Raw genomic sequence first — 23,852 nt, forward strand, 5'->3', positions numbered from 1 at the left:
CTTCCTCGGACTGGCTAATTTTTACCGTCAATTCATTCCTGGGTTCTCCAAGAAGGTTCTCCCAATCACCTCACTATTGAAGAAGGGAGTAACCTTTTCTTGGTCTCAAGAAGCGGATTCTGCATTCCAAGCTCTGAAAGTGGCATTCACCTCGGCACCTATTCTGGTGCAGCCTGATCAGACTTTCCCCTTTATCGTAGAGACGGATGTCTCAGGAGGAGCTATTGGAGCCGCTCTCCTTCAGAAAGGAAAGGATGGTCTTGAACATCCGGTGGCATATTATTCTAAGACCTTGTCTCCCAGTGAAAGGAATTATTCTGTCATTGAGAGAGAGTTGTTGGCTATCAAGCATGCCTGTAACGAATGGCGACACCTCCTTCAGGGGGCTATACATAGGTTTACTGTACGCACCGACCACAGTAATCTTCGCATTCTTCAACAAATGGAATGTCGCAATGCCAGACACGCCCGTTGGGCATATTTTTTTTCTCAATTTGATTTTGAGGTTACATACCTTCCCGGCAAACAGAATATCTTAGCCGATGCCCTGTCTCGTAACTATGGTTCGGTCGGTGAAGCAGACTCTAGCCATGATTTACTGTTAGCGGGTAAGGAGATCCGTACCGTGGCCAATACTTTTTTGCGCGAAGTCCGCATCCAGCAACATTGCTCTCCGATTGGGTCTGATTTAGGGTCTGAATTACAAGAAAGAGAGGGGATCCTTTTTAAAGGTCGAGCCCTATATCTACCCGACAAGAAGCATCAAAGACTGGCCCTCTCATGGTGGCATGATTCACCCATGGCCGGACATAAGGGCATACGAGCTACCAAGGATCTTTTGTCCAGAATGTTCTGGTGGCCGGGTTGGAATCGGGACGTGCATTCTTATGTATCGACCTGTTCCATCTGTGCAGCCAATAAATATTCTTCCTCCAAGCCCGTAGGCCTTTTACAACAGGAACCTGCTCCTTAACAACCGTGGACCCATGTCTCCACGGATTGTATTGTGGAGTTGCCAAATTCTGAAGGAAACACAGCTATCATGGTAACTGTTGATTCTCTGAGCAAATTGGCCCATTTCACGCCTTTGAAGGGGGTACCTGCGGCCCCTGAGATGGCCAAGATATTCCTGAAAGAGATTGTGCGGCTTCATGTTCTACCAGAAACCGTGGTGTCTGATCGAGGCCCTCAATTCACTTCCCAATTTTGGGGTTCTCTTTGCAAACAGTTGGGGATTCAGCGAGCTCTCTCCTCTGGGTTCCACCCGCAAACCAACGGGCAGACAGAAAGGCTCAATCATACGTTAGAACAATACCTCCGATGTTTCTGTAGCAGAAAGCAAGATGACTGGAATGCCTTTCTCCCTATGGCTGAGTTCACTTATAATAATACCAGACATACGGCCATCAATATGTCTCCTTTTTTTTGTACTTTTGGCTACCATCCCAGACATTTGCCTTTGACAGAGATTCTCCCGTCGAAATTACCAGCTATGGATCATCTCCTGAAGGAACTCAAGGACACTCATGTGTTAGCCAGTGAGACTTTGAACGCTAGTCGACATTCCTACAAGACATGGGCCGATAAGAAAAGGAAAGCAGTGCCCTCGTGGACGGAAGGCGATAAGGTCTGGTTGGCCACAAAGTTCTTACCTCGTTGGACACACATAGGGAAATTCGCACCTAGATACATCGGACCTTTTCGGATCACCAAGAAGGTTAACCCTGTTGCCTTTCGCCTTCAGTTACCTTCCTCTCTCAAACACGTACATCCCGTATTCCATTCCTCTCTTTTGAAAACCTACCGTCCGGACCCTTATAAAAGAAGATCTAAGAGTCCACTTAGTGACCTTCAGTGTGAACCAGCAGAATACGACGTTTCCCGTTTAGTTGATTCCCGTTATCATCATGGAATCCTTCAATACTTGGTTCATTGGAAGGGTTACCCCATCGAAGAACGTACATGGGAGCCCGTGAGTCACGTTCATGCCCCGCGACTCATTAGGAGGTTTCACAGATTGCATCCGGGCAAACCAGGAGGTCCCCCAAGTAGAAGGGGACATACTGTCATGATTCCTGTCGGGCGGCGTTTCTTGGATTTGTGGAGACGCCATTGACAGGTGCCGTTACGTTCGACGGCCGTCTGGAAGCACCGCTCTAGTGTTTTCCAAGATGGCCGCCGACGTAATTTAGTGTTGGGCTCGAGCAGCGTTTCTTCGCGTTGCACCTTCTCTGCTTCTCCCGGCTCGAAGGTAACGCTGTTTTTCCCCCCCTGTCCTGGCTTAATTTCTCTCCTTTGGAGATTGTTTTTTCTCCCGCTCCTGCTGCCTGCATTTGCTTGCTTTCCGGTTCTTCTTACTGGTCCCTCTGTGTTCCCTCCTCTCTGCTTGGCTCCTTTGGTCTCTCCCGCATTGGCGCCTTGGCTCTACCTTCTTTTGGGTCTGTGTGCTCCACTGCATTCCTCTGGAAATCCCTGCATTCTCTCCTGGTGTTATTTCCCTCCTTCCTCGCCCTCTCTGGCGGTGATCAGTTTACCTAGGATATTCCACTATTGTCAATCGGCCACTCTCAGCTTTCCAAGTCTGAAACTCCGGTCATTCTCAGCTTCCCAAGATATCACCTCGGACATCTTCTTGTTCAGAACTCTCATCGCAGGGTTTTTTCTGCCATTGGGGCTTTTTCCCTGCTCAGGAGCCGGCTCCCGGGAGTTCCCGCTGTTCGGTTTCCCAATCACCCGACAGCGTGGCATCCCTGGGAGCTCGCCCCTACTTACGTCAAAGAAAGGAAGGCAAGAAGGACGGCAAGGATCAAGCACGAAGACGTCCAGGAAGAAGGTCAGCGGCACAAGACTACCCTACGGATACCTCAGGTGAGGAGGAAGGGAGGGAAGCCTTAAAAGACTCTGGCAAATCTTATACTTTCTTCTTCAAGTGAGAGGAAGCCATTGAAGTAAGGGTAATGGGGAAACAGCATGGACTGCTGAGACAGCTTCTGCCTGGTGGCCCTTTTTTCTTCAGGTGAGAGGCAGCTGTTGAAATCAAGGGGAAACAGTGTGGAGGGCAGAGACAGCTTCTGCCTGTTGGCCCTTTCTTCTTCAGTTGAGAGGAAGCCGTCGGAAGCAAGGGTAATGGGGAAACAGAGTGGACTGCTGAGAGAGCTTCTGCCTGGCAGCCCTTAATTCCTGAGGTGAGAGGCAGCTGTTGAAATCAAGGGGAAAATGGAAAACAGTGGATGGCAGAGACAGCTTCTGCCTGGTGGCCCTTTCTTCTTCAGGTGAGAGGCAGCTGTTGAAATCAAGGGGAAAAGGGGAAACAGTGTGAACGGCAGAGACAGCTTTTACCCGCTGGCCCTTTCTTTTTCAGGTGAGAGGGAGCTGTCAGAAGCAAGGGGAAAAGAGGAAACAGGGTGGACTACTGAGACAGCTTCTGCCTGGTGGCCCTTTCTTCTTCAGGTGAGAGGGAGCCGTCGGAAGCAAGGGTAATGCTGAAACAGCGTAGACTGCTGAGACAGCTTCTGCCTGGTGGCCCTTTCTTCTTCAGGTGAGAGGCAGCTGTTGAAATCAAGGGGAAATAGTGTGGACGGCAGAGACAGCTTCTGCCTGGTGGCCCTTTCTTCTCCAGGTGAGAGGTAGCTGTCGAAAGCAAGGGTAAAAGAAGAAACAGTGTCAGCTTCCGAGACAGCTTCTGCCTGGAGGCAGCTGTCGGAATCAAGGGGAAAAGGGGAAACAGTGTGGACGGCAGAGACAGCTTCTGCCTGGTGGCCCTTTCTTCTTCAGGTGAGAGGCAGCTGTTGAAATCAAGGAGAAAAGGGGAAACAGTGTGGACGGCACAGACAGCTTCTGCCTGGTGGCCCTTTCTTCTTCAGGTGAGAGGCAGCTGTTGAAATCAAGGGGAAAAGGGGAAACAGTGTGGACGGCAGAGACAGCTTCTGCCTGGTGGCCCTTTCTTCTTCAGGTGAGAGGAAGCCGTCGGAAGCAAGGGTAATGGGGAAACAGAGTGGACTGCTGAGAAAGCTTCTGCCTGGCGGCCCTTTCTTCTTGAGGTGAGAGGCAGCTGTTGAAATCAAGGAGAAAAGGGGAAACAATGTGGATGGCAGAGACAGCTTCTGCCTGGTGGCCCTTTCTTCCTCAGGTGAGAGGCAGCTGTTGAAATCAAGGGGAAAAGGCGGAAACAGTGTGGACGGCAGAGACAGCTTCTGCCTGGTGGCCCTTTCTTCTTCAGGTGAGAGGGAGCCGTCGAAGCAAGGGTAATGGGGAAACAGCGTGGACTGCTGAGACAGCTTCTGCCTGGTGGCCCTTTCTTCTTCAGGTGAGAGGCAGCTGTTGAAATCAAGGGGAACCAGTGTGGACGGTAGAGACAGCTTCTGCCCGGTGGCCCTTTCTTCTTCAAGTGAGAGGAAACCATCGGAAGCAAGGGTAATGGGGAAACAGAGTGGACTGCTGAGAAAGCTTCTGCCTGGCGGCCCTTTCTTCTTGAGGTGAGAGGCAGCTGTTGAAATCAAGGGGAAAAGGGGAAACAATGTGGATGGCAGAGACAGCTTCTGCCTGGTGGCCCTTTCTTCTTCAGGTGAGAAGCAGCTGTTGAAATCAAGGGGAAAAGGGGAAACAGTGTGGACGGCAGAGACAGCTTCTACCCGCTGGCCCTTTCTTCTTCAGGTGAGAGGGACTGTCAGAAGCAAGGGGAAAAGAGGAAACAGGGTGGACTACTGAGACAGCTTCTGCCTGGTGGCCCTTTCTTCTTCAGGTGAGAGGCAGCTGTTGAAATCAAGGGGAAAAGGGGAAACAGTGTGGACGGCAGAGACAGCTTCTACCTGGTGGCCCTTTCTTCTTCAGGTGAGAGGGAGCCGTCGGAAGCAAGGGTAATGCTGAAACAGCGTGGACTGCTGAGACAGCTTCTGCCTGGTGGCCCTTTCTTCTTCAGGTGAGAGGCAGCTGTTCTAATCAAGGGGAAAAGGGGAAACAGTGTGGACAGCAGAGACAGCTTCTTCCTGGTGGCCCTTTCTTCTTCAGGTGAGAGGCAGCTGTTGAAATCAAGGAGAAAAGGGGAAACAGTGTGGACGGCAAAGACAGCTTCTGCCTAGAGGCCCTTTCTTCTTCAGGTGAGAGGAAGCCGTCGAAGTAAGAGTAATGGGGAAACAGCGTGGACTGCTGAGACAGCTTCTGCCTGGTGGCCCTTTCTTATTCAGGTGAGAGGCAGCTGTTGAAATCAAGGGGAAACAGTGTGTACGGCAGAGACAGCTTCTGCCTGGTGGCCCTTTCTTCTTCAGGTGAGAGGAAGCCGTCGGAAGCAAGGGTAATGGGGAAACAGAGTGGACTGCTGAGAAAGCTTCTGCCTGGCGGCCCTTTCTTCTTGAGGTGAGAGGCAGCTGTTGAAATCAAGGGGAAAAGGGGAAACAATGTGGATGGTAGAGACAGCTTCTGCCTGGTGACCCTTTCTTCTTCAGGTGAGAGGGAGCTGTCAGAAGCAAGGGGAAAAGAGGAAACAGGGTGGACTACTGAGACAGCTTCTGCCTGGGGGCCCTTTCTTTTTCAGGTGAGAGGCAGGTGTTGAAATCAAGGGGAAAAGGGGAAACAGTGTGGACGGCCGAGACAGCTTTTGCCTGGTGGCCCTTTCTTCTTCAGGTGAGAGGGAGCCGTCGGAAGCAAGGGTAATGCTGAAACAGCGTGGACTGCTGAGACAGCTTCTGCCTGGTGGCCCTTTCTTCTTCAGGTGAGAGGCAGCTGTTGAAATCAAGGGGAAAAGAGGAAACAGGGTGCACTACTGAGACAGCTTTTGCCTGGTGGCCCTTTCTTCTTCAGGTGAGAGGCAGCTGTTGAAATCAAGGGGAAAAGGGGGAAACAGTGTGGACGGCAGAGACAGCTTCTGCCTGGTGGCCCTTTCTTCTTCAGGTGAGAGAGAGCCGTCGGAAGCAAGGGTGATGCTGAAACAGCGTGGACTGCTGAGACAGCTTCTGCCAGGTGGCCCTTTCTTCTTCAGGTGAGAGGCAGCTGTTGAAATCAAGGGGAAAAGGGGAAACAGTGTGGACTGCAGAGACAGCTTCTGCCTAGTGGCCCTTTCTTCTTCAGGTGAGAGGCAGCTGTCGAAAGCAAGGGTAAAAGAAGAAACAGTGTCAGCTGCCGAGACAGCTTCTACCTGGAGGCAGCTGTCGAAATCAAGGGGAAAAGGGGAAACAGTGTGGACGGCAGAGACAGCTTCTACCTGGTGGCCCTTTCTTCTTTGGGTGAGAGGCAGCTGTTGAAATCAAGGAGAAAAGGGGAAACAGTGTAGACGGCACAGACAGCTTCTGCCTGGTGACCCTTTCTTCTTCAGGTGAGAGGAAGCCGTCGGAAGCAAGGGTGATGGGGAAACAGAGTGGACTTCTGAGAAAGCTTCTGCCTGGCGGCCCTTTCTTCTTCAGGTGAGAGGCAGCTGTTGACATCAAGGAGAAAAGTGGAAACAGTGTGGACGGCAGAGACAGCTTCTGCCCAGTGGCCCTTTCCTCTTCAGGTGAGAGGGAGTTGTTAGAAGCAAGGGGAAAAGAGGAAACAGGGTGGACTACTGAGACAGCTTCTGCCTGGTGGCCCTTTCTTCTTCAGGTGAGAGGCAGCTGTTGAAATCAAGGGGAAAAGGGGAAACAGTGTGGATGGCAGAGACAGCTTCTACCCGCTGGCCCTTTCTTCTTCAGGTGAGAGGCAGCTGTTGAAATCAAGGGGAAACAGTGTGTACGGCAGAGACAGCTTCTGCCTGGTGGCCCTTTCTTCTTCAGGTGAGAGGAAGCCGTCGGAAGCAAGGGTAATGGGGAAACAGAATGGACTGCTGAGAAAGCTTCTGCCTGGCGGCCCTTTCTTCTTGAGGTGAGAGGCAGCTGTTGAAATCAAGGGGAAAAGGGGAAACAATGTGGATGACAGAGACAGCTTCTGCCTGGTGGCCCTTTCTTCTTCAGGTGAGAGGCAGCTGTTGAAATCAAGGGGAAAAGGGGAAACAGTGTGGACGGCAGAGACAGCTTCTACCCGCTGGCCCTTTCTTCTTCAGGTGAGAGGGAGCTGTCAGAAGCAACGGGAAAAGAGGAAACAGGGTGGACTACTGAGACAGCTTCTGACTGGGGGCCCTTTATTCTTCAGGTGAGAGGCAGGTGTTGAAATCAAGGGGAAAAGGGGAAACAGTGTGGACGGCCGAGACAGCTTCTGCCTGGTGGCCCTTTCTTCTTCAGGTGAGAAGGAGCCGTCGGAAGCAAGGGTAATGCTGAAACAGCGTGGACTGCTGAGACAGCTTCTGCCTGGTGGCCCTTTCTTCTTCAGGTGAGAGGAAGCTGTTGAAATCAAGGGGAAAAGGGGAAACAGTGTGGACGGCAGAGACAGCTTCTGCCTGGTGGCCCTTTCTTATTCAGGTGAGAGGCAGCTGTCGAAAGAAAGGGTAAAAGAAGAAACAGTGTCTGCTTCCGAGACAGCTTCTGCCCGGAGGCAGCTGTCGAAATCAAGGGGAAAAGGGGAAACAGTGTGGACAGCAGAGACAGCTTCTGCCTGGTGGCCCTTTCTTCTTCAGGTGAGAGGCAGCTGTTGAAATCAAGGAGAAAAGGGGAAACAGTGTGGACGGCACAGACAGCTTCTGCTTGGTGGCCCTTTCTTCTTCAGGTGTGAGGGAGCCGTCGAAGCAAGGGTAATGGGGAAACAGTGTGGACTGCTGAGACAACTTCTGCCTGTTGGCCCTTTCTTCTTCAGGTGAGAGGCAGCTGTTGAAATCAAGGGGAAAAGGGGAAACAGTGTGGATGGCAGAGACAGCTTCTGCCTGGTGGCCCTTTCTTCTTCAGGTGAGAGGAAGCCGTCGGAAGCAACGGTAATGGGGAAACAGAGTGGACTGCTGAGAAAGCTTCTGCCTGGCGGCCCTTTCTTCTTGAGGTGAGAGGCAGCTGTTGAAATCAAGGAGAAAAGGGGAAACAATGTGGATAGCAGAGACAGCTTCTGCCTGGTGGCCCTTTCTTCCTCAGGTGAGAGGCAGCTGTTGAAATCAAGAGGAAAAGGCGGAAACAGTGTGGACGGCAGAGACAGCTTCTGCCTGGTGGCCCTTTCTTCTTCAGGTGAGAGGGAGCCGTCAAAGCAAGGGTAATGGGGAAACAGCGTGGACTGCTGAGACAGCTTCTGCCTGGTGGCCCTTTCTTCTTCAGGTGAGAGGCAGCTGTTGAAATCAAGGGGAACCAGTGTGGACAGTAGAGACAGCTTCTGCCTGGTGGCCCTTTCTTCTTCAAGTGAGAGGAAACCGTCGGAAGCAAGGGTAATGGGGAAACAGAGTGGACTGCTGAGAAAGCTTCTGCCTGGCGTCCCTTTCTTCTTGAGGTGAGAGGCAGCTGTTGAAATCAAGGGGAAAAGGAGAAACAATGTGGATGGCAGAGACAGCTTCTGCCTGGTGGCCCTTTCTTCTTCAGGTGAGAAGCAGCTGTTAAAATCAAGGGGAAAAGGGGAAACAGTGTGGACGGCAGAGACAGCTTCTACCCGCTGGCCCTTTCTTCTTCAGGTGAGAGGGAGCTGTCAGAAGCAAGGGGAAAAGAGGAAACAGGGTGGACTACTGAGACAGCTTCTGCCTGGTGGCCCTTTCTTCTTCAGGTGAGAGGCAGCTGTTGAAATCAAGGGGAAAAGGGAAAACAGTGTGGACAGCAGAGACAGCTTCTACCTGGTGGCCCTTTCTTCTTCAGGTGAGAGGGAGCCGTCGGAAGCAAGGGTAATGCTGAAACAGCGTGGACTGCTGAGACAGCTTCTGCCTGGTGGCCCTTTCTTCTTCAGGTGAGAGGTAGCTGTTGTAATCAAGGGGAAAAGGGGAAACAGTGTGGACGGCAGAGACAGCTTCTTCCTGGTGGCCCTTTCTTCTTCAGGTGAGAGGAAGCCGTCGGAAGCAAGGGTAATGGGGAAACAGAGTGGACTGCTGAGAAAGCTTCTTCCTGGCGGCCCTTTCTTCTTGAGGTGAGAGGCAGCTGTTGAAATCAAGGGGAAAAGGGGAAACAATGTGGATGGTAGAGACGGCTTCTGCCTGGTGACCCTTTCTTCTTCAGGTGAGAGGGAGCTGTCAGAAGCAAGGGGAAAAGAGGAAACAGGGTGGACTACTGAGACAGCTTCTGCCTGGGGGCTCTTTCTTCTTCAGGTGAGAGGCAGAAGTTGAAATCAAGGGGAAAAGGGGAAACAGTGTGGAAGGCCGAGACAGCTTTTGCCTGGTGGCCCTTTCTTCTTCAGGTGAGAGGGAGCCATCGGAAGCAAGGGTAATGCTGAAACAGCGTGGACTGCTGAGACAGCTTCTGCCTGGTGGCCCTTTCCTCTTCAGGTGAGAGGCAGCTGTTGAAATCAAGGGGAAAAGAGGAAACAGGGTGCACTACTGAGACAGCTTTTGCCTGGTGGCCCTTTCTTCTTCAGGTGAGAGGCAGCAGTTGAAATCAAGGGGAAAAGGGGGAAACAGTGTGGACGGCAGAGACAGCTTCTGCCTGGTGGCCCTTTCTTCTTCAGGTGAGAGAGAGCCGTCGAAAGCAAGGGTGATGCTGAAACAGCGTGGACTGCTGAGACAGCTTCTGCCAGGTGGCCCTTTCTTTTTCAGGTGAGAGGCAGCTGTTGAAATCAAGGGGAAAAGGGGAAACAGTGTGGACTGCAGAGACAGCTTCTGCCTAGTGGCCCTTTCTTCTTGAGGTGAGAGGCAGCTGTCGAAAGCAAGGGTAAAAGAAGAAACAGTGTCAGCTGCCGAGACAGCTTCTACCTGGAGGCAGCTGTCGAAATCAAGGGGAAAAGGGGAAACAGTGTGGACGGCAGAGACAGCTTCTGCCTGGTGGCCCTTTCTTCTTTGGGTGAGAGGCAGCTGTTGAAATCAAGGAGAAAAGGGGAAACAGTGTAGTTGGCACAGACAGCTTCTGCCTGGTGACCCTTTCTTCTTCAGGTGAGAGGAAGCCGTCGGAAGCAAGGGTGATGGGGAAACAGAGTGGACTGCTGAGAAAGCTTCTGCCTGGCGGCCCTTTCTTCTTCAGGTGAGAGGCAGCTGTTGACATCAAGGAGAAAAGTGGAAACAGTGTGGACGGCAGAGACAGCTTCTGCCCAGTGGCCCTTTCTTCTTCAGGTGAGAGGGAGTTGTTAGAAGCAAGGGGAAAAGAGGAAACAGGGTGGACTACTGAGACAGCTTCTGCCTGGTGGCCCTTTCTTCTTCAGGTGAGAGGCAGCTGTTGAAATCAAGGGGAAAAGGGGAAACAGTGTGGACGGCAGAGACAGCTTCTACCCGCTGGCTCTTTCTTCTTCAGGTGAGAGGCAGCTGTTGAAATCAAGGGGAAACAATGTGTACGGCAGAGACAGCTTCTGCCTGGTGGCCCTTTCTTCTTCAGGTGAGAGGAAGCCGTCGGAAGCAAGGGTAATGGGGAAACAGAGTGGACTGCTGAGAAAGCTTCTGCCTGGCGGCCCTTTCTTCTTGAGGTGAGAGGCAGCTGTTGAAATCAAGGGGAAAAGGGGAAACAATGTGGATGACAGAGACACCTTCTGCCTGGTGGCCCTTTCTTCTTCAGGTGAGAGGCAGCTGTTGAAATCAAGGGGAAAAGGGGAAACAGTGTGGACGGCAGAGACAGCTTCTACCCGCTGGCCCTTTCTTCTTCAGGTGAGAGGGAGCTGTCAGAAGCAACGGGAAAAGAGGAAACCGGGTGGACTACTGAGAAAGCTTCTGCCTGGGGGCCCTTTCTTCTTCAGGTGAGAGGCAGGTGTTGAAATCAAGGGGAAAAGGGGAAACAGTGTGGACGGCCGAGACAGCTTCTGCCTGGTGGCCCTTTCTTCTTCAGGTGAGAGGGAATGTCGGAAGCAAGGGTAATGCTGAAACAGCGCGGACTGCTGAGACAGCTTCTGCCTGGTGGCCCTTTCTTCTTCAGGTGAGAGGCAGCTGTTGAAATCAAAGGGAAAAGGGGGAAACAGTGTGGACGGCAGACAGAGCTTCTGCCTGGTGGCCCTTTCTTCTTCAGGTGAGAGGCAGCTGTCGAAAGCAAGGGTAAAAGAAGAAAAAGTGTCAGCTTCCGAGACAGCTTCTGCCCGGAGGCAGCTGTCGAAATCAAGGGGAAAAGGGGAAACAGTGTGGACGGCAGAGACAGCTTCTGCCTGGTGGCCCTTTCTTCTTTAGGTGAGAGGCAGCTGTTGAAATCAAGGAGAAAAGGGGAAACAGTGTGGACGGCACACCCAGCTTCTGCCTGGTGGCCCTTTCTTTTTCAGGTGTGAGGAAGCCGTCGGAAGCAACGGTAATGGGGAAACAGAGTGGACTGCTGAGAAAGCTTCTGCCTGGCGGCCCTTTCTTCTTGAGGTGAGAGGCAGCTGTTGAAATCAAGGAGAAAAGGGGAAACAATGTGAATAGCAGAGACAGCTTCTGCCTGGTGGCCCTTTCTTCCTCAGGTGAGAGGCAGCTGTTGAAATCAAGGGGAAAAGGCGGAAACAGTGTGGACGGCAGAGACAGCTTCTGCCTGGTGGCCCTTTCTTCTTCAGGTGAGAGGGAGCCGTCGAAGCAAGGGTAATGGGGAAACAGCGTGGACTGCTGAGACAGCTTCTGCCTGGTGGCCCTTTCTTCTTCAGGTGAGAGGCAGCTGTTGAAATCAAGGGGAACTAGTGTGGACGGTAGAGACAGCTTCTGCCTGGTGGCCCTTTCTTCTTCAAGTGAGAGGAAACCGTCGGAAGCAAGGGTAATGGGGAAACATAGTGGACTGCTGAGAAAGCTTCTGCCTGGCGGCCCTTTCTTCTTGAGGTGAGAGGCAGCTGTTGAAATCAAGGGGAAAAGGAGAAACAATGTGGATGGCAGAGACAGCTTCTGCCTGGTGGCCCTTTCTTCTTCAGGTGAGAAGCAGCTGTTGAAATCAAGGGGAAAAGGGGAAACAGTGTGGACGGCAGAGACAGCTTCTACCCGCTGGCCCTTTCTTCTTCAGGTGAGAGGGAGCTGTCAGAAGCAAGGGAAAAGAGGAAACAGGGTGGACTACTGAGACAGCTTCTGCCTGGTGGCCCTTTCTTCTTCAGGTGAGAGGCAGCTGTTGAAATCAAGGGGAAAAGGGGAAACAGTGTGGACAGCAGAGACATCTTCTACCTGGTGGCCCTTTCTTCTTCAGGTGAGAGGGAGCTGTTGAAATCAAGGGGAAAAGGGGAAACAATGTGGATGACAGAGACAGCTTCTGCCTGGTGGCCCTTTCTTCTTCAGGTGAGAGGCAGCTGTTGAAATCAAGGGGAAAAGGGGAAACAGTGTGGACGGCAGAGACAGCTTCTACCCGCTGGCCCTTTCTTCTTCAGGTGAGAGGGAGCTGTCAGAAGCAACGGGAAAAGAGGAAACCGGGTGGACTACTGAGAAAGCTTCTGCCTGGGGACCCTTTCTTCTTCAGGTGAGAGGCAGGTGTTGAAATCAAGGGGAAAAGGGGAAACAGTGTGGACGGCCGAGACAGCTTCTGCCTGGTGGCCCTTTCTTCTTCAGGTGAGAGGGAGTGTCGGAAGCAAGGGTAATGCTGAAACAGCGCGGACTGCTGAGACAGCTTCTGCCTGGTGGCCCTTTCTTCTTCAGGTGAGAGGCAGCTGTTGAAATCAAGGGGAAAAGGGGGAAACAGTGTGGACGGCAGACACAGCTTCTGCCTGGTGGCCCTTTCTTCTTCAGGTGAGAGGCAGCTGTCGAAAGCAAGGGTAAAAGAAGAAACAGTGTCAGCTTCCGAGACAGCTTCTGCCCGGAGGCAGCTGTCGAAATCAAGGGGAAAAGGGGAAACAGTGTGGACGGCAGAGACAGCTTCTGCCTGGTGGCCCTTTCTTCTTTAGGTGAGAGGCAGCTGTTGAAATCAAGGAGAAAAGGGGAAACAGTGTGGACGGCACACCCAGCTTCTGCCTGGTGGCCCTTTCTTTTTCAGGTGTGAGGAAGCCGTCGGAAGCAACGGTAATGGGGAAACAGAGTGGACTGCTGAGAAAGCTTCTGCCTGGCGGCCCTTTCTTCTTGAGGTGAGAGGCAGCTGTTGAAATCAAGGAGAAAAGGGGAAACAATGTGAATAGCAGAGACAGCTTCTGCCTGGTGGCCCTTTCTTCCTCAGGTGAGAGGCAGCTGTTGAAATCAAGGGGAAAAGGCGGAAACAGTGTGGACGGCAGAGACAGCTTCTGCCTGGTGGCCCTTTCTTCTTCAGGTGAGAGGGAGCCGTCGAAGCAAGGGTAATGGGGAAACAGCGTGGACTGCTGAGACAGCTTCTGCCTGGTGGCCCTTTCTTCTTCAGGTGAGAGGCAGCTGTTGAAATCAAGGGGAACTAGTGTGGACGGTAGAGACAGCTTCTGCCTGGTGGCCCTTTCTTCTTCAAGTGAGAGGAAACCGTCGGAAGCAAGGGTAATGGGGAAACATAGTGGACTGCTGAGAAAGCTTCTGCCTGGCGGCCCTTTCTTCTTGAGGTGAGAGGCAGCTGTTGAAATCAAGGGGAAAAGGAGAAACAATGTGGATGGCAGAGACAGCTTCTGCCTGGTGGCCCTTTCTTCTTCAGCTGAGAAGCAGCTGTTGAAATCAAGGGGAAAAGGGGAAACAGTGTGGACGGCAGAGACAGCTTCTACCCACTGGCCCTTTCTTCTTCAGGTGAGAGGGAGCTGTCAGAAGCAAGGGGAAAAGAGGAAACAGGGTGGACTACTGAGACAGCTTCTGCCTGGTGGCCCTTACTTCTTCAGGTGAGAGGCAGCTGTTGAAATCAAGGGGAAAAGGGGAAACAGTGTGGACAGCAGAGACATCTTCTACCTTGTGGCCCTTTCTTCTTCAGGTGAGAGGGAGCCGTCGGAAGCAAGGGTAATGCTGAAACAGCGTGGACTGCTGAGACAGCTTCTGCCTGGTGGCCCTTTCTTCTTCAGGTGAGAGGCAGCTGTTGTAATCAAGGGGAAAAGGGGAAACAGTGTGGACGGCAGAGACAGCTTCTTCCTGGTGGCCCTTTCTTCTTCAGGTGAGAGGCAGCTGTTGAAATCAAGGAGAAAAGGGGAAACAGTGTGGACGGCAAAGACAGCTTCTGCCTGGAGGCCCTTTCTTCTTCAGATGAGAGGAAGCCGTCGAAGTAAGGGTAATGGGGAAACAGCGTGGACTGCTGAGACAGCTTCTGCCTGGTGGCCCTTTCTTCCTCAGGTGAGAGGCAGCTGTTGAAATCAAGGGGAAACAGTGTGTACGGCAGAGACAGCTTCTGCCTGGTGGCCCTTTCTTCTTCAGGTGAGAGGAAGCCGTCGGAAGCAAGGGTAATGGGGAAACAGAGTGGACTGCTGAGAAAGCTTCTGCCTGGCGGCCCTTTCTTCTTGAGGTGAGAGGCAGCTGTTGAAATCAAGGGGAAAAGGGGAAACAATGTGGATGGTAGAGACAGCTTCTGCCTGGTGACCCTTTCTTCTTCAGGTAAGAGGCAGCTGTTGAAATCAAGGGGAAAAGGGGAAACAGTGTGGACGGCAGAGACAGCTTCTACCCACTGGCCCTTTCTTCTTCAGGTGAGAGGGAGCTGTCAGAAGCAAGGGGAAAAGAGGAAACAGGGTGGACTACTGAGACAGCTTCTGCCTGGGGGCCCTTTCTTCTTCAGGTGAGAGGCAGCTGTTGTAATCAAGGGGAAAAGGGGAAACAGTGTGGACGGCAGAGACAGCTTCTTCCTGGTGGCCCTTTCTTCTTCAGGTGAGAGGCAGCTGTTGAAATCAAGGAGAAAAGGGGAAACAGTGTGGGCGGCAAAGACAGCTTCTGCCTGGAGGCCCTTTCTTCTTCAGATGAGAGGAAGCCGTCGAAGTAAGGGTAATGGGGAAACAGCGTGGACTGCTGAGACAGCTTCTGCCTGGTGGCCCTTTCTTCCTCAGGTGAGAGGCAGCTGTTGAAATCAAGGGGAAACAGTGTGTACGGCAGAGACAGCTTCTGCCTGGTGGCCCTTTCTTCTTCAGGTGAGAGGAAGCCGTCGGAAGCAAGGGTAATGGGGAAACAGAGTGGACTGCTGAGAAAGCTTCTGCCTGGCGGCCCTTTCTTCTTGAGGTGAGAGGCAGCTGTTGAAATCAAGGGGAAAAGGGGAAACAATGTGGATGGTAGAGACAGCTTCTGCCTGGTGACCCTTTCTTCTTCAGGTGAGAGGGAGCTGTCAGAAGCAAGGGGAAAAGAGGAAACAGGGTGGACTACTGAGACAGCTTCTGCCTGGGGGCTCTTTCTTCTTCAGGTGAGAGGCAGGTGTTGAAATCAAGGGGAAAAGGGGAAACAGTGTGGAAGGCCGAGACAGCTTTTGCCTGGTGGCCCTTTCTTCTTCAGGTGAGAGGGAGCCGTCGGAAGCAAGGGTAATGCTGAAACAGCGTGGACTGCTGAGACAGCTTCTGCCTGGTGGCCCTTTCTTCTTCAGGTGAGAGGCAGCTGTTGAAATCAAGGGGAAAAGAGGAAACAGGGTGCACTACTGAGAAAGCTTTTGCCTGGTGGCCCTTTCTTCTTCAGGTGAGAGGCAGCTGTTGAAATCAAGGGGAAAAGGGGGAAACAGTGTGGACGGCAGAGACAGCTTCTGACTGGTGGCCCTTTCTTCTTCAGGTGAGAGAGAGCCGTCGGAAGCAAGGGTGATGCTGACACAGCGTGGACTGCTGAGACAGCTTCTGCCAGGTGGCCCTTTCTTCTTCAGGTGAGAGGCAGCTGTTGAAATCAAGGGGAAAAGGGGAAACAGTGTGGACTGCAGAGACAGCTTCTGCCTAGTGGCCCTTTCTTCTTCAGGTGAGAGGCAGCTGTCGAAAGCAAGGGTAAAAGAAGAAACAGTGTCAGCTGCCGAGACAGCTTCTACCTGGAGGCAGCTGTCGAAATCAAGGGGAAAAGGGGAAACAGTGTGGACGGCAGAGACAGCTTCTGCCTGGTGGCCCTTTCTTCTTTGGGTGAGAGGCAGCTGTTGAAATCAAGGAGAAAAGGGGAAACAGTGTAGACGGCACAGACAGCTTCTGCCTGGTGACCCTTTCTTCTTCAGGTGAGAGGAAGCCGTCGGAAGCAAGGGTGATGGGGAAACAGAGTGGACTGCTGAGAAAGCTTCTGCCTGGCGGCCCTTTCTTCTTCAGGTGAGAGGCAGCTGTTGACATCAAGGAGAAAAGTGGAAACAGTGTGGACGGCAGAGACAGCTTCTGCCCAGTGGCCCTTTCTTCTTCAGGTGAGAGGGAGTTGTTAGTAGCAAGGGGAAAAGAGGAAACAGGGTGGACTACTGAGACAGCTTCTGCCTGGTGGCCCTTTCTTCTTCAGGTGAGAGGCAGCTGTTGAAATCAAGGGGAAAATGGGAAACAGTGTGGACGGCAGAGACAGCTTCTACCCGCTGGCCCTTTCTTCTTCAGGTGAGAGGCAGCTGTTGAAATCAAGGGGAAACAATGTGTACGGCAGAGACAGCTTCTGCCTGGTGGCCCTTTCTTCTTCAGGTGAGACGAAGCTGTCGGAAGCAAGGGTAATGGGGAAACAGAGTGGACTGCTGAGAAAGCTTCTGCCTGGCGGCCCTTTCTTCTTGAGGTGAGAGGCAGCTGTTGAAATCAAGGGGAAAAGGGGAAACAATGTGGATGACAGAGACAGCTTCTGCCTGGTGGCCCTTTCTTCTTCAGGTGAGACGAAGCTGTCGGAAGCAAGGGTAATGGGGAAACAGAGTGGACTGCTGAGAAAGCTTCTGCCTGGCGGCCCTTTCTTCTTCAGGTGAGAGGCAGCTGTTGAAATCAAGGGGAAAAGGGGAAACAGTGTGGACGGCAGAGACAGCTTCTACCCGCTGGCCCTTTCTTCTTCAGGTGAGAGGGAGCTGTCAGAAGCAACGGGAAAAGAGGAAACCGGGTGGACTACTGAGACAGCTTCTGCCTGGGGGCCCTTTCTTCTTCAGGTGAGAGGCAGGTGTTGAAATCAAGGGGAAAAGGGGAAACAGTGTGGACGGCCGAGACAGATTCTGCCTGGTGGCCCTTTCTTCTTCAGGTGAGAGGGAGTGTCGGAAGCAAGGGTAATGCTGAAACAGTGTGGACTGCTGAGACAGCTTCTGCCTGGTGGCCCTTTCTTCTTCAGGTGAGAGGCAGCTGTTGAAATCAAGGGGAAAAGGGGAAACAGTGTGGACGGCAGAGATAGCTTCTGCCTGGTGGCCCTTTCTTCTTCAGGTGAGAGGCAGCTGTCGAAAGCAAGGGTAAACGAAGAAACAGTGTCAGCTTCCGAGACAGCTTCTGCCCGGAGGCAGCTGTCGAAATCAAGGGGAAAAGGGGAAACAGTGTGGACGGCAGAGACAGCTTCTGCCTGGTGGCCCTTTCTTCTTCAGGTGAGAGGCAGCTGTCGAAAGAAAGGGTAAAAGAAGAAACAGTGTCTGCTTCCGAGACAGCTTCTGCCCGGAGGCAGCTGTCGAAATCAAGGGGAAAAGGGGAAACAGTGTGGACAGCAGAGACAGCTTCTGCCTGGTGGCCCTTTCTTCTTCAGGTGAGAGGCAGCTGTTGAAATCAAGGAGAAAAGGGGAAACAGTGTGGACGGCACCGACAGCTTCTGCCTGGTGGCCCTTTCTTCTTCAGGTGTGAGGGAGCCGTCGAAGCAAGGTTAATGGGGAAACAGTGTGGACTGCTGAGACAACTTCTGCCTGGTGGCCCTTTCTTCTTCAGGTGAGAGGCAGCTGTTGAAATCAAGGGTAAAAGGGGAAACAGTGTGGATGGCAGAGACAGCTTCTGCCTGGTGGCCCTTTCTTCTTCAGGTGAGAGGAAGCCGTCGGAAGCAACGGCAATGGGGAAACAGAGTGGACTGCTGAGAAAGCTTCTGCCTGGCGGCCCTTTCTTCTTGAGGTGAGAGGCAGCTGTTGAAATCAAGGAGAAAAGGGGAAACAATGTGGATAGCAGAGACAGCTTCTGCCTGGTGGCCCTTTCTTCCTCAGGTGAGAGGGAGCCGTCGAAGCAAGGGTAATGGGGAAACAGCGTGGACTGCTGAGACAGCTTCTGCCTGGTGGCCCTTTCTTCTTCAGGTGAGAGGCAGCTGTTGAAATCAAGGGGAACCAGTGTGGACAGTAGAGACAGCTTCTGCCTGGTGGCCCTTTCTTCTTCAAGTGAGAGGAAACCGTCGGAAGCAAGGGTAATGGGGAAACAGAGTGGACTGCTGAGAAAGCTTCTGCCTGGCGTCCCTTTCTTCTTGAGGTGAGAGGCAGCTGTTGAAATCAAGGGGAAAAGGAGAAACAATGTGGATGGCAGAGACAGCTTCTGCCTGGTGGCCCTTTCTTCTTCAGGTGAGAAGCAGCTGTTGAAATCAAGGGGAAAAGGGGAAACAGTGTGGACGGCAGAGACAGCTTCTACCCGCTGGTCCTTTCTTCTTCAGGTGAGAGGGAGCTGTCAGAAGCAAGGGGAAAAGAGGAAACAGGGTGGACTACTGAGACAGCTTCTGCCTGGTGGCCCTTTCTTCTTCAGGTGAGAGGCAGCTGTTGAAATCAAGGGGAAAAGGGAAAACAGTGTGGACAGCAGAGACAGCTTCTACCTGGTGGCCCTTTCTTCTTCAGGTGAGAGGGAGCTGTCGAAAGCAAGGGTAATGCTGAAACAGCGTGGACTGCTGAGACAGCTTCTGCCTGGTGGCCCTTTCTTCTTCAGGTGAGAGGCAGCTGTTGTAATCAAGGGGAAAAGGGGAAACAGTGTGGACGGCAGAGACAGCTTCTTCCTGGTGGCCCTTTCTTCTTCAGGTGAGAGGCAGCTGTTGAAATCAAGGAGAAAAGAGGAACAGTGTGGACGGCAAAGACAGCTTCTGCCTGGAGGCCCTTTCTTCTTCAGATGAGAGGAAGCCGTCGAAGTAAGGGTAATGGGGAAACAGCGTGGACTGCTGAGACAGCTTCTGCCTGGTGGCCCTTTCTTCCTCAGGTGAGAGGCAGCTGTTGAAATCAAGGGGAAACAGTGTGTACGGCAGAGACAGCTTCTGCCTGGTGGCCCTTTCTTCTTCAGGTGAGAGGAAGCCGTCGGAAGCAAGGGTAATGGAGAAACAGAGTGGACTGCTGAGAGCTTCTGCCTGGCGGCCCTTTCTTCTTGAGGTGAGAGGCAGCTGTTGAAATCAAGGGGAAAAGGGGAAACAATGTGGATGGTAGAGACAGCTTCTGCCTGGTGACCCTTTCTTCTTCAGGTGAGAGGGAGCTGTCAGAAGCAAGGGGAAAAGAGGAAACAGGGTGGACTACTGAGACAGCTTCTGCCTGGGTGCTCTTTCTTCTTCAGGTGAGAGGCAGAAGTTGAAATCAAGGGGAAAAGGGGAAACAGTGTGGAAGGCCGAGACAGCTTTTGCCTGGTGGCCCTTTCTTCTTCAGGTGAGAGGGAGCCGTCGGAAGCAAGGGTAATGTTGAAACAGCGTGGACTGCTGAGACAGCTTCTGCCTGGTGGCCCTTTCTTCTTCAGGTGAGAGGCAGCTGTTGAAATCAAGGGGAAAAGAGGAAACAGGGTGCACTACTGAGACAGCTTTTGCCTGGTGGCCCTTTCTTCTTCAGGTGAGAGGCAGCTGTTGAAATCAAGGGGAAAAGGGGGAAACAGTGTGGACGGCAGAGACAGCTTCTGCCTGGTGGCCCTTTCTTCTTCAGGTGAGAGAGAGCCGTCGGAAGCAAGGGTGATGCTGAAACAGCGTGGACTGCTGAGACAGCTTCTGCCAGGTGGCCCTTTCTTCTTCAGGTGAGAGGCAGCTGTTGAAATCAAGGGGAAAAGGGGAAACAGTGTGGACTGCAGAGACAGCTTCTGCCTAGTGGCCCTTTCTTCTTGAGGTGAGAGGCAGCTGTCGAAAGCAAGGGTAAAAGAACAAACAATGTCAGCTGCCGAGACAGCTTCTACCTGGAGGCAGCTGTCGAAATCAAGGGGAAAAGGGGAAACAGTGTGGACGGCAGAGACAGCTTCTGCCTGGTGGCCCTTTCTTCTTTGGGTGAGAGGCAGCTGTTGAAATCAAGGAGAAAAGGGGAAACAGTGTAGACGGCACAGACAGCTTCTGCCTGGTGACCCTTTCTTCTTCAGGTGAGAGGAAGCCGTCGGAAGCAAGGGTGATGGGGAAACAGAGTGGACTGCTGAGAAAGCTTCTGCCTGGCGGCCCTTTCTTCTTCAGGTGAGAGGCAGCTGTTGACATCAAGGAGAAAAGTGGAAACAGTGTGGACGGCAGAGACAGCTTCTTCCTGGTGGCCCTTTCTTCTTCAGGTGAGAGGCAGCTGTTGAAATCAAGGAGAAAAGAGGAACAGTGTGGACGGCAAAGACAGCTTCTGCCTGGAGGCCCTTTCTTCTTCAGATGAGAGGAAGCCGTCGAAGTAAGGGTAATGGGGAAACAGCGTGGACTGCTGAGACAGCTTCTGCCTGGTGGCCCTTTCTTCCTCAGGTGAGAGGCAGCTGTTGAAATCAAGGGGAAACAGTGTGTACGGCAGAGACAGCTTCTGCCTGGTGGCCCTTTCTTCTTCAGGTGAGAGGAAGCCGTCGGAAGCAAGGGTAATGGAGAAACAGAGTGGACTGCTGAGAAAGCTTCTGCCTGGCGGCCCTTTCTTCTTGAGGTGAGAGGCAGCTGTTGAAATCAAGGGGAAAAGGGGAAACAATGTGGATGGTAGAGACAGCTTCTGCCTGGTGACCCTTTCTTCTTCAGGTGAGAGGGAGCTGTCAGAGGCAAGGGGAAAAGAGGAAACAGGGTGGACTACTGAGACAGCTTCTGCCTGGGTGCTCTTTCTTCTTCAGGTGAGAGGCAGAAGTTGAAATCAAGGGGAAAAGGGGAAACAGTGTGGAAGGCCGAGACAGCTTTTGCCTGGTGGCCCTTTCTTCTTCAGGTGAGAGGGAGCCGTCGGAAGCAAGGGTAATGTTGAAACAGCGTGGACTGCTGAGACAGCTTCTGCCTGGTGGCCCTTTCTTCTTCAGGTGAGAGGCAGCTGTTGAAATCAAGGGGAAAAGAGGAAACAGGGTGCACTACTGAGACAGCTTTTGCCTGGTGGCCCTTTCTTCTTCAGGTGAGAGGCAGCTGTTGAAATCAAGGGGAAAAGGGGGAAACAGTGTGGACGGCAGAGACAGCTTCTGCCTGGTGGCCCTTTCTTCTTCAGGTGAGAGAGAGCCGTCGGAAGCAAGGGTGATGCTGAAACAGCGTGGACTGCTGAGACAGCTTCTGCCAGGTGGCCCTTTCTTCTTCAGGTGAGAGGCAGCTGTTGAAATCAAGGGGAAAAGGGGAAACAGTGTGGACTGCAGAGACAGCTTCTGCCTAGTGGCCCTTTCTTCTTGAGGTGAGAGGCAGCTGTCGAAAGCAAGGGTAAAAGAACAAACAATGTCAGCTGCCGAGACAGCTTCTACCTGGAGGCAGCTGTCGAAATCAAGGGGAAAAGGGGAAACAGTGTGGACGGCAGAGACAGCTTCTGCCTGGTGGCCCTTTCTTCTTTGGGTGAGAGGCAGCTGTTGAAATCAAGGAGAAAAGGGGAAACAGTGTAGACGGCACAGACAGCTTCTGCCTGGTGACCCTTTCTTCTTCAGGTGAGAGGAAGCCGTCGGAAGCAAGGGTGATGGGGAAACAGAGTGGACTGCTGAGAAAGCTTCTGCCTGGCGGCCCTTTCTTCTTCAGGTGAGAGGCAGCTGTTGACATCAAGGAGAAAAGTGGAAACAGTGTGGACGGCAGAGACAGCTTCTGCCCAGTGGCCCTTTCTTCTTCAGGTGAGAGGGAGTTGTTAGAAGCAAGGGGAAAAGAGGAAACAGGGTGGACTACTGAGACAGCTTCTGCCTGGTGGCCCTTTCTTCTTCAGGTGAGAGGCAGCTGTTGAAATCAAGGGGAAAAGGGGAAACAGTGTGGACGGCAGAGACAGCTTCTACCCGCTGGCCCTTTCTTCTTCAGGTGAGAGGCAGCTGTTGAAATCAAGGGGAAACTATGTGTACGGCAGAGACAGCTTCTGCCTGGTGGCCCTTTCTTCTTCAGGTGAGAGGAAGCCGTCGGAAGCAAGGGTAATGGGGAAACAGAGTGGACTGCTGAGAAAGCTTCTGCCTGGCGGCCCTTTCTTCTTGAGGTGAGAGGCAGCTGTTGAAATCAAGGGTAAAAGGGGAACAATGTGGATGACAGAGACAGCTTCTGTCTGGTGGCCCTTTCTTCTTCAGGTGAGAGGCAGCTGTTGAAATCAAGGGGAAAAGGGGGAAACAGTGTGGACGGCAGACACAGCTTCTGCCTGGTGGCCCTTTCTTCTTCAGGTGAGAGGCAGCTGTCGAAAGCAAGGGTAAAAGAAGAAACAGTGTCAGCTTCCGAGACAGCTTCTGCCCGGAGGCAGCTGTCGAAATCAAGGGGAAAAGGGGAAACAGTGTGGACGGCAGAGACAGCTTCTGCCTGGTGGCCCTTTCTTCTTTAGGTGAGAGGCAGCTGTTGAAATCAAGGAGAAAAGGGGAAACAGTGTGGACGGCACACCCAGCTTCTGCCTGGTGGCCCTTTCTTTTTCAGGTGTGAGGAAGCCGTCGGAAGCAACGGTAATGGGGAAACAGAGTGGACTGCTGAGAAAGCTTCTGCCTGGCGGCCCTTTCTTCTTGAGGTGAGAGGCAGCTGTTGAAATCAAGGAGAAAAGGGGAAACAATGTGAATAGCAGAGACAGCTTCTGCCTGGTGGCCCTTTCTTCCTGAGGTGAGAGGCAGCTGTTGAAATCAAGGGGAAAAGGCGGAAACAGTGTGGACGGCAGAGACAGCATCTGCCTGGTGGCCCTTTCTTCTTCAGGTGAGAGGGAGCCGTCGAAGCAAGGGTAATGGGGAAACAGCGTGGACTGCTGAGACAGCTTCTGCCTGGTGGCCCTTTCTTCTTCAGGTGAGAGGCAGCTGTTGAAATCAAGGGGAACTAGTGTGGACGGTAGAGACAGCTTCTGCCTGGTGGCCCTTTCTTCTTCAAGTGAGAGGAAACCGTCGGAAGCAAGGGTAATGGGGAAACATAGTGGACTGCTGAGAAAGCTTCTGCCTGGCGGCCCTTTCTTCTTGAGGTGAGAGGCAGCTGTTGAAATCAAGGGGAAAAGGGGAAACAATGTGGATGACAGAGACAGCTTCTGCCTGGTGGCCCTTTCTTCTTCAGGTGAGAGGCAGCTGTTGAAATCAAGGGGAAAAGGGGAAACAGTGTGGACGGCAGAGACAGCTTATACCCGCTGGCCCTTTCTTCTTCAGGTGAGAGGGAGCTGTCAGAAGCAACGGGAAAAGAGGAAACAGGGTGGACTACTGAGACAGCTTCTGCCTGGGGGCCCTTTCTTCTTCAGGTGAGAGGCAGGTGTTGAAATCAAGGGGAAAAGGGGAAACAGTGTGGACGGCCGAGACAGCTTCTGCCTGGTGGCCCTTTCTTCTTCAGGTGAGAAGGAGCCGTCGGAAGCAAGGGTAATGCTGAAACAGCGTGGACTGCTGAGACAGCTTCTGCCTGGTGGCCCTTTCTTCTTCAGGTGAGAGGAAGCTGTTGAAATCAAGGGGAAAAGGGGAAACAGCGTGGACTGCTGAGACAGCTTCTGCCTGGTGGCCCTTTCTTCTTCAGGTGAGAGGAAGCTGTTGAAATCAAGGGGAAAAGGGGAAACAATGTGGATGGCAGAGACAGCTTCTGCCTGGTGGCCCTTTCTTCTTCAGGTGAGAGGCAGCTGTCGAAAGAAAGGGTAAAAGGGGAAACAGTGTGGACGGCAGAGACAGCTTCTACCCGCTGGCCCTTTCTTCTTCAGGTGAGAGGGAGATGTCAGAAGCAAGGGGAAAAGAGGAAACAGGGTGGACTACTGAGACAGCTTCTGCCTGGTGGCCCTTTCTTCTTCAGGTGAGAGGCAGCTGTTGAAATCAAGGGGAAAAGGGGAAACAGTGTGGACAGCAGAGACAGCTTCTACCTGGTGGCCCTTTCTTCTTCAGGTGAGAGGGAGCCGTCGGAAGCAAGGGTAATGCTGAAACAGCGTGGACTGCTGAGACAGCTTCTGCCTGGTGGCCCTTTCTTCTTCAGGTGAGAGGCAGCTGTTGTAATCAAGGGGAAAAGGGGAAACAGTGTGGACGGC

The sequence above is a fragment of the Ambystoma mexicanum genome, chromosome 12, assembly GCF_040938575.1.
Source record: "Ambystoma mexicanum isolate Mex_15411 chromosome 12, UKY_AmexF1_1, whole genome shotgun sequence".
Taxonomy (NCBI): domain Eukaryota; kingdom Metazoa; phylum Chordata; class Amphibia; order Caudata; family Ambystomatidae; genus Ambystoma; species Ambystoma mexicanum.